The sequence below is a fragment of the Ambystoma mexicanum genome, chromosome 5p (genome assembly GCF_040938575.1).
Source record: "Ambystoma mexicanum isolate Mex_15411 chromosome 5p, UKY_AmexF1_1, whole genome shotgun sequence".
Taxonomy (NCBI): domain Eukaryota; kingdom Metazoa; phylum Chordata; class Amphibia; order Caudata; family Ambystomatidae; genus Ambystoma; species Ambystoma mexicanum.
In genome coordinates, this window is record NC_090930.1 from 162,672,911 (window position 1) to 162,688,302 (window position 15,392).

General features: G+C 44.5%; 1 protein-coding gene across 8 annotated transcripts in view; it reads right to left on the reverse strand.

The window, feature by feature from the left end:
• Window positions 1-14,002, reverse strand: part of NEXMIF (neurite extension and migration factor) — a 1,570,947-nt gene extending 1,556,945 nt beyond the window's left edge. For 5 of the 8 annotated variants that reach the window (XR_011274135.1, XM_069612574.1, XM_069612576.1 and 2 more), the window contains exon 1: window positions 13,573-14,002. The gene's annotated coding sequence lies outside the window, so the exon portion shown is untranslated. The remainder of the gene's footprint in view (window positions 1-13,572) is intronic. The other 3 variants (XR_011274134.1, XR_011274133.1, XM_069612575.1) reach the window with 3 other exon arrangements.
• Between the last annotated feature and the right edge of the window lie 1,390 nt (window positions 14,003-15,392).

The following is a 15,392-nucleotide window of genomic DNA, read 5'->3' on the forward strand; positions in this document are numbered from 1 at the left end:
GAGATTTCAGTCCTGGAAAGATACAATCCCTGGGCTTGAGGCCAAAGACAAGTCTTACAGTCCTGTTCTGGATGAGTTCCAGCGGGCAGAGAGTAGAAGCAGGCAGATTTAGAAAGAGGCTGTTGCAATAGTCCAGCCTAGAGAGAACCAGAGCTCTGGAGACAGTGATCTTCTGGGGGAAGGAGAGGAAAGGAAGAATTACTCTGAGGAGGTGCAGCTGGTAGTGTGACTTCTTAGAGACTTCAGAGATGTGATGAGAGAAGGAGAGTATGGAGTCGAAGATGACCCCTATCAGAAACTCAGCCTATGGAGCAACTAGCCCAAAATCTCTCCAATGGCTGCATGTGGCACCAAGCTTCAATCCATGTGTACTTCTAATAAGTGTGGCAGCCGCCCTGAAAACTGACACCACAGCCATCCCTGCAGAGTTTCAAATCCAGTACTGCTAGCGCTATCCGTCAAATGTAATTTATATTTCTAAAAAAAGGAAGTACGGTGGACCCATTGATAAGCAGCATGCCAGTCAATTACATTCCTTAAATACAGGCAAATATGCCTAACTAAAAATAGGGGTTAAAAGAATGGGACACAAAGCACCCCTGCTTTCATACACAGAGATGTGTTTGAATCAGAGGTAGTAGCAGAGCAGTGCCAAAGGAAAGAGCTATTCCCCGATTTAAAAAGGAACTTCTGCTTATTTGCATGGATCACTAGGTGTAAAGAAGAATGAACTATTAAAAACATCCACTTCACGTCAAATTTGCATTTTACCCGGCCCCCCCAAAAATACTACCAATTAGATGAACTTTTTTAACTCTAAAAAAATTATTTTGTGGCAAACTTAAAAGAATGAGGAAATAAAACTACTCCCTCTTTAAACCCTCATCTAGAGCCATGGACAAAGCCACTACTGATCAGGCTCCTTATCTTGTGAGCCACCTTGACCCGCCTACGTGAGAGACCCGTTTAGCTTCATCAAAATAAAGAATACCCTACGGGGAAGCATTCCATCCAAAATTCAACTATACTAGGATCATCTCCTCTGCAACTTAACTAAAGAAGCCAGAATTGGTAACTATTATCGAAAAATGATAATGTGGCAAAATCGAGGGAATTCGTCCCTTCTCCCCCAGGGGCAGCCCCTTTGTGTTAGCCTAGGGAGGTGAACCCACTTCGCAAAATCCTCCCTAGGGGTAGAGGCAAGTGGGTCCTCACTGCGAGAGACTCCCCCATAGGGGACAAGGGCTCCTGTTCCAAAGAGAAACTCCCTAAAGATGTACGCATTATGGCCTACCTGGGATGCTCCCAAATATCAGAAATCTTTTCACACCAAGACTCAAGACGAAGAAACTCTGCAGAGGTGATATCATCTTACTGAAAAAGAATATGTCCCTTTAAATGAGAATAACCAATCTACTGGGATGAGTACTTTGATTAATGTAACCTCGACGAGAGAGAGAGAGAGAAACGCAGACATCGGATCAGGAAGGCCCCGAGCTGTGTAAAACCTGCATGAAGTAGGAACGAGAAAGCCAGAGAGTTTCGACCTCGCTTAACAGTAGAGAGAGGAACGCCAGCGCTGCGGCGAAGCCCAAAATCCAGCAGGGCCGAAGCCCGAGGTGGTAGTGAGACCCACATCCGAGTTCCGGAGCACCGAGAAGAGACGAGAGACCAGAAAGAGAGAAGGGACTGCCAGAAAGCAAGCGCTGACAAAGAAAAGGCACCAGCGGCCCAGACTAAGTAGCAAGGATTCCCAGGAACCCGACTCTGGAAGACGTTCTCTGTTAAAGAGAAAGATAACCGGGAGGACAGGAGTCACTAATGTCCTCAAGGAGGGAATCATAATGAACAGCACTCATCTCAGTGTTGGTCATGAAATTAAGCTAATCTTAAAACAAAAAAAAATGTAAAAAGTGTGATAATACCGAAGAATGGATTATTTTATTTTTTGGGGTAATTTAGTTTATTACAAACATTTTACACATAAAATTAATTCATCAAATCACATTAAAGCATTGTATTTACAATCCATCTTTATGTTTACATTCAATTATGAGTTTGCAGGATACATATCTACACTTTTCAACATTGTATGATTATGACCTTGTATTTGTATCTAACATCTTCTCTAAAAAGTCAATACCTGCACATACATGTGCCGAATTCTCTCCTAACAAGAATAAACTCCACCATTCATCCACTGATATGGTATTTACATCAATGACATATGCTTTCATGTTGGTTGTTCTCTCAGAAATTACAGCTGGACAAGTGGCCACCACATGTTTAATTGATTCTGTAGTTTCAGGATGTTTACAGAAGCAACATAAGTTATCTGGCCAGTCATTTTGTTTCCAAACATGCATCATCTCTTTTGTGGGATATAAATGTAGTCTTAGTCAGAGGAACTGATTGCGATGATAACGATTGGGGAACTTCATTAGATATTTCAATGTAGTATTTATTGCACAATATTCAAATGACAAGTCTAGCAACGATTTGTAAGCATGGATTATAGAAAAGCTAAAGAAAGAAGAACCACTGATCCCAATACCCTGGGAAAAGGAAAAAAGAGGTTAAGTGCCCCATAAACATGATGAACTTAAAATGTGATAACACAAAAGAGCAAATTATTGAGAAGCTGAATAAAGAGAGAGAAGAACCAGTTATACTAGTACCCTGGGAAAAGCAAACGAGTAGTACAGCGGAGGCAAGGTCAAGAAGACCACAATGAACTGAGTTATAATAAACCAAGGGGGACAGACGTCACAAACAACAAATATACCCAGGGGTATACTGAGAACCACAACCAGGAGTGTAAGACATAAGAGATCTCTAAAGGCGATTCATAAAGGAGGAGGAAAATACAGTAGCCCATTTGTAGAGGTACAGAGACTGATCAAAGAAGTCAAAAGAAACTTTTTAAAAAGGAACATATACTAATCTACAGCCTAATACTAGAAGTATCCTAAGGAGAAGGAAGCCATTCTCCAAGCCCAAGTTAGCTTATATATTGGTAGGGTCAGTGAGGGTAGTTTTGGACAGCAGACTTCTTTATTTGGATTTTTACGACAGACTGACAAGCACCTTATTTAGTAAGATTGATAAGGGAAAGTAAGGCATTTTAATTCTTACTTTAATAAACCATCCTGAAAAATGTTATCTGAGAGTCCGTCTTCTGACATGCCACACAATACCTAAAGCAGCAAACCAGAAGGACATTTGCGCAATGTGATGCCTGCAGCCGAGGCACTACAAAGTGGCTGGAAGGGCATGTCTGTGCACAACAAAACGCCTAGAACGTACAACACAAAGATAGAAATGGGCAAGTAAACAAGAGTTATGCATCAAAATGCAACTCCTAATAAGCGGCCACACGAACTTAAGCCAAAATGTAGATATTTGAATGAATACTTTATTTAACTATTAAGAGACAACTGCAGAAAGTTGCTTTTAATCAAATATGTATTCATCTATAAAAGAATATCACTAATTATGAAAGTAAATGTGTAGCTATATTCAAACAAGAGTTGGCAAAGAACAATAGTTGGTGGTTTGCAATTTATTACGTGCTTTAATTTAAAAAGGAATGAATCCAGCAAATGCGTGGGCCCTAGATGAATGATGGGCCCTACATGAATGGTAATTATTTTTAAAGTTCCAAAAATGCTGAGTTTACAGAGACCCAACATAAGTCCTAGACATAACCAAAAGGGTTGCGCAGAAGTCTTGTTACGATCGTCATTAGTAATGTTCCATGTCTGCAAAAAAGTATGTGTTGTAAGTTTAATTTTGCGGCCCTCCGATTGGCTGCGATAAAAGCAAGAATGCCTCTACGTGTCTAAAAAAATAGCACCTTGAAATCGCAAACAGAAATGTGTGGCATGCCAAGCACTGTGTGAGATGCTTGGCCACTCATCGAGTGTTAGTTTACATCACTTAGCATTTTAGTACTAGTAATTTCACCCCTCCCCCCCATTATAAATGCATGTATCTAAACCCTGTACTGAAGAGAAAACTGATGTGAACTAGAAAACCATAACTGGCTGAATAACAACTGCCATCCGAGAGCTGTGCCCCTGCGGGCTCGGCAGAATATGCAATGTTTAAGCTAACACATTCTCAGGCTGGGCTAAAGGCGTTTTAACACATACGTACACGTGGTCTAGGTGTGTTGGGTAAGCTGCCTATCCATCGGTGGCCTTTCACTGGTCAATTTCTTTGCTATATATGTTCATGTGGGGGTCGCTTTAAAGCAATAAAAAAATTACAAAAAAAGCGAATAAGTAGAGCTTTAGGGAAACCAGTAAGGGAGGCGAAACAATGAACACAGGGGCCATTGTGTAGTTATCATAGTCATTCCAAAAAATATATGTTCCTTCAGTGTCCACAGCAAAACAAAAGAGGTGGTGGCTTGAAGGCTTATAATGAATCTTAAACTCTGCCATTGCTCTGGCCAACACTCCCAGACAATTGTTCTTTGCCTGCCAAGCCTTTACAAAAGGGGAAAGACCATATGCTTGGTCACACCCCAAAATGGACAGTCCAGCCCAAAATGCTACGTCATATCCCTTCTGCACGAGACCACAAGCATGTCCAAACACGTTTCGGGCTTATTTGGCATCATTAGTGAGAAGTAGCTTTGGTATTCCAGTGCCGACCAGTATTATATATATTAAAGGAAAGTGGACAGTTTCCCACTCTGCCCACCTCAGAACAATAGCAAGCACACACGAGGAGACTGAGGTCTACATCCTTGGAGGGGAAAAAAACCCACGAGTAAAGTAGTGACCAGAGCATTGCTGACACAACCTGATTGATTCCACGTGTATTCATGAGATCTAGAAGAGTTTCAGCAGCTCGAGCCCGGCTGCCCAAGTGTTTTAGGGTCAGCTGGCCGAGGTGAAGCTTAACGCCGAACTGAGATGGTGCAGTCTACTGGGCACCCCATACATTTTCAAATCACCACTGTTCGGATAAACTGAGCTGCCTTATACATGGAAAGCAACATGACAAGTATGTAAGCAGCAACTACAGAAAGCAATAGCACCCTTATAAGTTTTCAGACATGCCATATTAATGCATTTATTTGAAACTAAGTGTGGACCAAGAAAGAGTCAATGAGACAGACATACAGAAAGGAGTCACAGGAATGGTCTGCTATAAAAGTTTCAGTAAGAAGTATTTTCCCCTGCTGTTTCAGAAATATAACAAAGGACTTCTTACAAAAAAAAAAAAAAAAGGACCCCCTCCAGATGTATCCACACAACAATGCAGTTGGTCTTTGTGGCACGCGCAGCTGGCGGTGATCATGGGCAGAAAGCATGGACATGTAAAGGCAGGCTAGATCGTTTGCCTAATTCCAAGTAACAAAGAGCGCATGTGTGAATCCTGACATTGATCGCTACAATCAAGGCCACTAAGTGGTCTGGGGCTGAGCCTCAGCAGTGTCCAAAAATTGCCTGCAAGGTGGGGACCTTTAGGTGCGACCCAAGGCAATTTAGCCAGGCGTTAAAAATAAAGACAACAGCACATCATACTTAGAATCAATCACATCATCAGTTTCATAAATTTTGAGCTATGTTATTTGTTTTCTACAACTCCGAAGGAGAAATATAATATAGAGAATACGCAGTTTGTTTTTTGCAACAATTGTTGTATTAAAGACTTACCATTAGATTGAATAAAATCAAATAATACATAAGAATACATGTATTTCCTTAAAGGTAATACAGGGAATGTAGCCTGCTTAGATTGTATTTCTTTTTTGTATTTGAATACATTTATTTTAGTCCATTTTTACTACTAATTATCTTATAGATTTTTCTCCTTTTCATGACAGATGTGTGACTGTCTTACTCCACTCCTTCGGTTACATGGGCCGCAAATTGCCTAAAGGTCCCATGCACCAGCACTTCTAACCTAACTTCTAAATTTCTGGCTTCTCTTGATTTATTACCCACTCAATAGACTGGTCCCAAATTACAATGGCAAGAATGCAAATAAGTGAGTGTGAAACAAACTAATAGACCAGGCAAGTGCCAGACAGAAGAAAAAAGGAGACAAAAAAAAAGGTTAACGGACTGAATAATAGCAAACAGAGCGGGTGATACAACACATCACACAACATAGTGAACACTGAAGGATGATTAATCTTGGCACCAATCCAACTTGCTACGTCCAACCACCAAACATGTGCTGCACTGCACAGCCGACACTTTCCACTTCCTTACATACAATAATGCAAGATTTAAAAAATATATATTTAACTATGGCAACAACAAAAATAATCTAAGCTGTCCAAATCAGGAATGCCAGATGAAAGGTTGCCAAAAGTTCTCACTTTATAGGCCACCACCCAAAGCTCACGTGCACATTTATGTTGCCTTCCTATTGGATGAAAGAAAGTCTTAGGGGATATTGCCCTGTTCAAAGTGAACACAGATTGAGTTTGCTGGTCCAAGGAGAGTGTACTGTGGCTGCAGGTGCACTCAACCTGGAAACAGTATAGCGTCATGTGTTGCCCTCTCTCTCGCCCAGCAGTGCCCAAGGAGGCCTTTGTGAGCCTCCCATCTAAACAAAAAACATATCTGTGCTTCTCCTTGATGCACTGTGGCAAACACGTTTTGCTTAAATAAAGGAGTTCACAATGTCTCCAGTACACCTCATGATTAGGCTCCATTTTGTATTCACTTTCAGTCTGTGGATGAATAATTTCAATACAGTGTATTTTATTACAAACTAAAATAAAGCGAAATGTTACAAAAGTAAACATTAAACCATGACCCAGGGCTTGAACAACTGCAGAACTAAAGAAGTCTGAGAAGTTTCAAAATGTTGCTACTGAATCAAGAATCCAGTGTAACAGGCCAGGAAGAACAGTTCTGTCTATGCCAACATCGAGGGTTGGAGGGCCCAGTAAGAACCCTTCTGCCTCTGGTAACATCTGAGGTTGGCTGGACCGGTAGGAACGGTTCTGTCTCTGGTAACCTCCAGGGTTGGCCGGACTGGTAAGAACGGTTCCGTCACTGGTAACCTCTAGGTAGGTCTTTTCACTCTACTGTCAACCAATTGTACATAAAAAGCCATAGAGCACAGGATGAACAAACGCAGTCAACTTACACTCAAAGACAATCAGCACATGGAAAGGGAAAATTAGCGACAGAGTTGGAGTAAGACAAGTATCCATGCATCCGCTCAAATACTCTTGACGCTGCCCCAATGTAACTCAGCCCTACAGATAAGGGGTGTATTGCCCAATTTTACTCCCTAAAAATTGCCAAATACTCCCCAAAAATAAAAATATGGAGTACAAATACTCCCAACAGAAAAACAGGAAAAAGACATGTAGAATCTTGCTCCCGTGCTTTTATCCTCACAGCTCCATGAATATGTTTCCACCAGTAGTGCATGTAATACCACAGGACGAAACTACTATTTTAACTGCCTGATTTGAAGAAGTAAACATGTATCATTTAACGTGCATGAATAACTAAGTGCAAAGAACTCAATCTTAAAAAAGCGTTTCCGTTTTTCAGTTAAAACATATTTTTACTTGCTTATAAAATACTGTCATTAGGAATTGGACTTACATTTTGACTCTCTGCCTGGTGATTGATTATTTTTTTTTAATTCTTTGTGAGTGAGCTTTAAATTAATAAACTGCCTTTTACGTCTTCCTAGCGCCTGTCCTGCGTGTGGGTAAGGTCGCTGCCAAATACCAAAACTGAGTATCTGCGACTGGAAGAACAGGCCTCGGTGGACACGGGCCAAATGCAAATCAAGATCACACTTTCCAGTCACAGCTCGGCCCGGGTGTGCGCCAATAGAATGAGCGGCTGGGCCCCTGCGGCAGTAAGAAAATGAAGATGCACCTGGGCTGTCCAGGAAAGCAAGCTACACGTGTGAGAACTGAATGTTTCCATCACAAAGCATTTCATAGATCGAGCAACACACTCCATCCTGCACCGGGCCATTCTGGGACACAATTAAAAAAATAAAATTAAAAAAACATAATCAGCATGTCTTCTTTCAGTTAGAACGAGAAGCCTTTTGAGACTGTTCCGAGTATGGCGGTAGGGGGTTAACGGCACCGGTAAGGATGCCGGTGCCGTTAACCCCCTACTGCCACATTCCGAGGTCCCTTAGTTGGTCCCACCAGGAACGGCTGGTCCAACCAGCCGCCCTTAGCGGGATCCGTTAAGGGACCATGGAGCTAATAACGGGCCCCCAATTTGCGGGCCCGTTATTAGCTCCTTCCCCATTCCCATTGAGCCCTATGGGAGCTCAAATGGGAATAGGGAATGGTTTTCAAAACGGGGACTTACCGGGTCCGTATAGGTCGGAATGTCCCGGTAAGTCCCCATTCCAACTACCCAGACCCGCACCCCCGTGTTTGGAGGCAGCCATGGTGCTAATAGCACCATGGCTGCCTCCAAACTCGGAATGACCCTCTCATTTACTGCCAGAAATGCCAACCACGTTTCGGAAAGGTTCACAGTGGCATGATAATCCCAGTGTTAATACTTTTGGGGAAACGTCATTCATCCAATAATATTACCAGAACGCTTTTTGGAAGTAGGACCTTTTCGTGACAGGTATTCCCTCTATTTATCCCAAAAAAACTCAGTGTAACGTAACGAATGCAAGTGAACTCATCAGGCCGAACTCTTTAGGACATAGTGGCCCTCATTGCGAGTATGGTGGTAAGTCATGGTGCTATTTGCGCCATGACTGCCTCCCATACTGGTACCGACTCCAGTTTGGTTCAATGGGGACTTACCGGTCCATTCCGACCTTGGAGGGACCGGTAAGTCCCCATTCACCAAACCATTCCCCATTCCGATTTGAGCCCCCGTAGGGCTCAATGGGAAATGGGGAGGGCGCAAATAACGGGCTGGTGTATGCCAAGCCCATTAGTTGCACCCAGGTCCCTTAACGGGTCCCGTCCTTAACACCTGGTCAGACCAGGCGTTAAGGAAGAGACCCGCTAAAGGACCTCGTAGTAGGTCGGTAAGGGATTACCGGCACCGGTCTCCTTACCGGTGCCCGGTATCCCTTACCGCCCTACTCGGAATGAAGGCCAGTGTGTCCTTCCAGAGGATAAGTGTGCAAATAGCTTGCAACACCTTTTCAACAAGTATTGCTAAGGGCTCAAATCCTTCCTATTCTGCAACGTCTACATCTTGTCCTGATAGAATACCTTAAATTGCAAAGTTAAAAATGTTAGTGCGGGAATCACGTAAGGACTCCCCTGTGTGTGTTTTTTAAGTGTATCCCTCGCTATCCTCTTCCCCCTCAAATTCCTTTCTACAGTCTTCTAATACATACACATCACTTATATTTTGACCGGTTATGTTCTTGGCTTTGGTAGCCTACTTCTTCATATCTTGTTTCAAGAGACAGGATCTATCCAATTGGTGGCACTTGTCAAACATGTCTTTCACTATGCTTAGGACCGCCCGATCACTTTGAACCACTCATGCATTCAGACTATTACATCTACAAATCGTTATTTACATCTTTACAAATCATATTTTGCACATCTGAAGCTCTCTTCGATCTTCTCCCATTTGCTTTTCTCCTTCTTTCCCATCACCCTCGCCCTTTTTTCATTTTACTCCAGAAGACTAAAGGACGGGTGATCAAGGGGTGGGGACACAATACGCCCTAAAACTCGGACAAGGACAGGTCTTTGAGACCACAATGGTGAGGATATGGCCCAGTATAAAAGTTCAATCATTATATAATAATACCTCCAGGTGGTATTTCCTTGCACCTTGCTTTCGGCACCCTGTACCCTCCAAAACCACCTTGATGCCACCCAATGGTGGTTTTGTACTTCATAGAAAATCCTAAATATTTTAAAATAAATACAAAGGGAAAAAGAAATTGGCATCCAGCCCTAGAAGTTTATAGGTCACTTGCACGTACTGGCAGCCAAAAGCCCTTATTCCAACCGTCCCACTTCCAGCATAGCATGTATTACAGAAACTGTTCTTCCTAAACTACACTTGTGCGGGGGATGTGTGATAAGACTCAAAACTGAGAATGGCACTGCACTATACTGCAATAACCAGAGGATATGTTTTCCCGGACAGACGGTTAATTGGGTGAACATCCCAATGTTCATAGAGATGGCACGCCAGAAACTTATCTCACTGCTTTTTATTTGCCAGTTGTCTAGTTAAAATGCCAATGATCGCTACGTCATAGTAGGTTAATGCTGAAAAGCAATCTGCCGGTAGGAGCACTTGTCAAGTGCGCTGGGTAATTGTTTATTTGGAAGAATTGGTTGTCTATGATATTAACACGACAAAGATCCAATTGGTTTAAAAGCCTATATTTATTCTTGTAGCAGACACGTGTGTAGACCCTCTTGGGTCATTATCAAGGCAATCCAATGTGTGCTGGGCCCACAGCAAAGTCCTATAGTTTTAATTCACTTGACGAAAACCTGCTTGACCTTGGGCTGAAAAAGCATGGAACCACTGCTTTATTGCCTTGGTTGCACTCCTGGAGTTTGAGCACTACAGCATTTGCATAACATAATAGAAACAATGTAGATGTCAGGCGGTATAAGAAACATCAAATTTGGAGCAGTTGTCTACAGCGAAGCAAGCCCTCACTAAACAGGAGTTGTGTTAGTACAGCAGAAGAAAGCCTCCACACAATCTCGAACCTTATCTTAAGGCAAATTGTAACAAAGTGGTATTGTTCATCAACACACCTGAGCCAGCAGGTAAATTATGTGGGTTTATTAGTTATGTAGTACAGCAGGAACAGAGGCACATCTTTGCCAGCCAGCTCTCCTCCAACTGATCCCCATGGAACACATATTCAGATCACAACACTCCAAGCACAGTGACATCCCAGCATTCCCACTGACATCACCACACCAGGGGAGGTAAATGGAATGAAGGGGAGACACACATAACACAAACCTTCCCTGTTTGTTGCCTTAAATGGCCTTCCTATTAGCCTCCTCAAAGGCCTTTTGAAATTCGTGGAGCCTTAAGTCCGAGCATCATACTTTTTCCCCCTAACAAAACCCATAAAACCTTGTTCAGGTGAGTCTTCCGAAGTCTGCACATGTATAATCCTATTTCTACTGCATGCATGAATGAACCTTTCCACAGGAGCCAAGTACGTATGTTTTGCACAGTGCAAAACAGACAACAGTATAGTGGGGACAATGATTACAGGTGCAAGTATGGAACTGAAAACCGACAGCTCAGATGACGAATACGGAATTCCACACATTCCTATAGCAACACAGTATGAAATTCATCCGCTAAATAATGTGGCGCGGGCCCGTTTAACGGAGGAGGCATTACTATATAATTCCAACATGCAAATGATCAAACTGCATCCTCCCACTCCACTATGCATTTCAACAGGATACAATACGCGTTAAATGTAGCACATATCCACTGAACCATAAGTAGCAACAAAATGTTCATCACAGCAACTCAGCAATGGAGTTAATCATAACACAAGAATATATCAAAATGTAGCAGTGCTGCACCAATTAAGCATCCGGTATCATCCTATTCACCGATTTATATGTTAATGGCACCAATAATAAAGAAAAAAATTGGTGATTTGCTCTCCTACTATATCACTTTACGCTGGAGATTATCATACAATGTACACACGTGATGATTTGCTAAACCTACCAAATTAATAGATTAGGGTGTATTGCCCAACTCCCGGATTCATTGCTGTTGTATAAAAAAAAAAATAGTACCACGATAATACACACACAAAAAACAAAAAAACACACACACATGTAGGCGATTCATCTGTTCGCAAGACAGGTGTGAATACGTTTGAAATGTCTAATTCCAAAATATGACCACTGTCATAGGGGCAACATTTATGCTTGGCATGCGACATCCTAAACAATTATTCAAAATACTCCACCAATGAAGCTACCAGAAACTACTACTACACAGAACAATTTGCATTGCAGCTGACAATAAATAATGAATGCACATTTGGAATAGTAAAGCAACTGCACACATCAGCCAGCATTCTCCTTGGTTCTGACCCGTTTTTAGGTCTTGTCCCAGAGCTTCAACTCAGACAAAACGAGTGCCTCTCTTGTTACATAGCCAATAGTAATGTAATGTAACTAGTTCTTGTATAGAGAAACTTCAGCCGTTGTAGTGTGCTCTTCATGTGACACAGCCATTGTGGCGTGCTCTGCTTATGACACCTAACTTGCGATTACTCATCAAGTATGTATAATTATCTGGCATCAGGGCCGCGTTTTAGTTCCTCTTTTTCTGATCAACATTTGTTTGATCAACTACAAAAAACTTAGCATAACAGTATGCAAGCGCTAGGCCGGCACATACATGCTCCCATTCCTCTTTATATGTCCCACTGCACGTTAATTCACAAAAAAAAAGGTCATCGTGTTCACAGGATTTGCATACCAGGAATAGTAAATCCATCCCAGATACTGCATGCTTGCATCCTCATATGGCCTCATTCCTTTCTGCAGAATCCAACAGCATGCCACAAAATGAGGCAGATCAATCCACCGCTCAGCTGATAGTAATAACACGATTAGGTGGAATGGTAAATCTTCTGCAGACAGTGGCCTCCAGTTCCCTGGTGTATTGCTTCATGCGCTAATAGCACCATAATGTCGCACGCCGCTGCTCACATCGGCTTACGGAGGACTTCACCTCAATGCATGCATTTACAGACACAAGGGGGACACAAGGGGGACACGGTGCCAGCGCGCGGGCACAAACTGTGCCCATCGCTCGCTTACACAATGTGACACAGATCGAGTCCCCGTTGAGCGCATTACAAAACACACCTATGAGCAATCGTAATCCACACGTGCATCAAGCCGTCTGCAGTCTCCAATCGCTAGTAACAACTTCCAACAGCGCTCACGCATAATGTGACAAAGATCCATCGCTTCGGAACGGAGTTGATGAAAGAACATTGCAGCCGTGGTGGGCACCTGAGACTCCATCGGACACTGTCTGAGCCCAATGGGACATGCAGTGGCTCTGTGATCGCACGCAGATATTCTATGCTGTTGCAGAAGGAGTGCGTGGCATTGAATTTGTAAACACCGGCCATGTCAGCTGCGGTGAGATGGAGGGGAGGGCAGCCCCTCCCTCTGGGATCCCAAAATGGCCAATCCTGAATTCATTCAGCTGCCTTCGCCCCTCCACCCCACACCGTTGTGCATGTGTCAGACAGGCCCTGCATGCTGCATCGGACTGCTCTTTGTTACAGAAGTAGCCCGCAACCCCCCACACACCACCAGCCCGCCGCTGGCTGCATTCTAAGGCCTTTCGGGGCTGCAGTGTGCGTGCATTTAACACGCATGACCCTGTAGTGAATGGCACGAGCACTGCGGAAGGGGCACCCCCTCCCCAAAGCCCGAGCGGCTCCTGTTTGAAGTCGAGCAGCACTCGGGCATTCACTATACATATCTCTGCTGTCTGGAGATATTTGCAGGGAAAACACACGAGTGCTGCAGGCTGGAGAGAGAGATGCTGCAATGCCCACCCCCAGGCAAACAATAAAACGTGGACCTACCTCACCTCTCATGTCCCGGGGCCCCTTGTGCAGCGCTGCCCGCTTCTCCCCGGGTCCCGCCGCTATCAGCGTTCCATGCCCCCCCTCCGAGACTCACTCCTCTGGCCGCGGCAGGTGGACACGCCTCCCGGGGATGTGGATGCTGCTGCTGCCGCTGCCCCTGGTGCTGAAACGGCACACACGCCCCCTTCAGTCGCTCGCCACCTGCTGCCGCTCTCTTGAGGCGGAGGCGGCGGCGGTCAGGGAACGGCACGCGCTGCGCTCCCGTGTGGGGTACCAGGCCGCCCCGTTACCCCGCGCGCTGGCTGCTTCCCTTTTTCCCTACGGCGGCCACTGGTTCCCATCACCAGGGAGGGAGGGAGGAGGAGGAGGAAGGGGGGGAAGGAGCAAGCGGGACGGCGCTGGCGTCACGTGACCCAGCCCACGTCAAACTGTGGGGATGGCGCATGTGCAGTGTACCCGTCTGTCAGACCCCCTTGCTCCTGTGACAGTGCCGAACCGCGAGGGGGACAGAGGGCTGAGGAGGTTCCCATTGGCTCCGACGGTGGCCGAGGGGCGGAGCCTGAGGGAGAGGAAAATACAAGCGAGCTCCAGAGAGACGCCTGAAAGACTGCGGCGTCGGCGGCTCGAGGAGTCCGGCGCGGGCTCCTCGGAGTGGCTTCCTCGAAGGGGGCGGCGCCCGTTTCCAAAGGGGGAAGGGGGGAAGCGCACCTGCCTATCACCCCGGATAGAAAACTGAAGCTCTCTAGGGATCCCGCGTTATGAGGTCTGCCCTCACAGCTGCCGCACGTTTTCACCTCAGGGAAGTGGAAGACCTCCTGATACGATAAAAAAAAAACTCCATGTGATCTGGCGTTCTCAGTCACAGGAGAATATGAACATGTTGATTATAGGATGGTTTTGGGTCAAGGAGTTAGGCCTTTTGCAGGGGCCGTTTAGGGTGGGTGATAGTGGTGCTGGTCTCGAGGGTTTTTCGGCAGTTCGCCTCTCATTGTTGTGCCTTGGGCCAATGTGGGTAGGGGGAACGAGATGGGTATTGTTGTGTCTGTGGTCTCGCGCTGGCTCTGCACTCGAGCCTGACGCGCGCCACACCAACATTCCACTGGTAACGGTTGGAGGCAGCGAGGTCTAACGGCTCCAGGCACCGGGCGCCTCTCTCCCCCGCTCCTTATCTTTTAACGAAATAATACGTTTACACCTTACTGGCTCCTCTTTATGACTTCCCACAAGTGGCGACGAGGATGGGATCGGAAGGCACCTTGGCAGTGGTAACTACTGAGCTGTGCTAATTCACGTTACTGTGCCCTTCCACATAACGTGGATTTGAAGACGGAATTACCCTGTGAGGCACATGAACTCCAGCCACTCTGTAAATCGGTAAGGAGCATTATAAGGGTGAGAGCGGGGCAAAACATTATTTAGCTGCAAGTATTCAGATCTGTGGAGATTTTCAGATAAATACATTTAATGGAAGTTAAAGAGGAATACAACTTTTACGTCAAGGAAGAAAAGGGAAGAACTTTGAATACATAAGGACGTTTTATTTAGTCCATTTAGACATTGAAGAGGAAATAATACACGTATGGAGGAATGTAAATATGTCAGTCCAACCTCCAGTTCCATTTCTACCATCCCCAGGAACTCCCAGTATGAAATGGGAATTATGAAGTGAACTTTTTGAGGCATATTTTGATTAACAGGATGGGGAGGAGTTGCAGGCATCAAAGAAATTGTCATTGTTGAAGACTCAGATAGGATTGGAAGCTCTTAAAATAGTGAAATATTTACCTCCAGTCGGGGTAAGAAGATAAGGATTTATT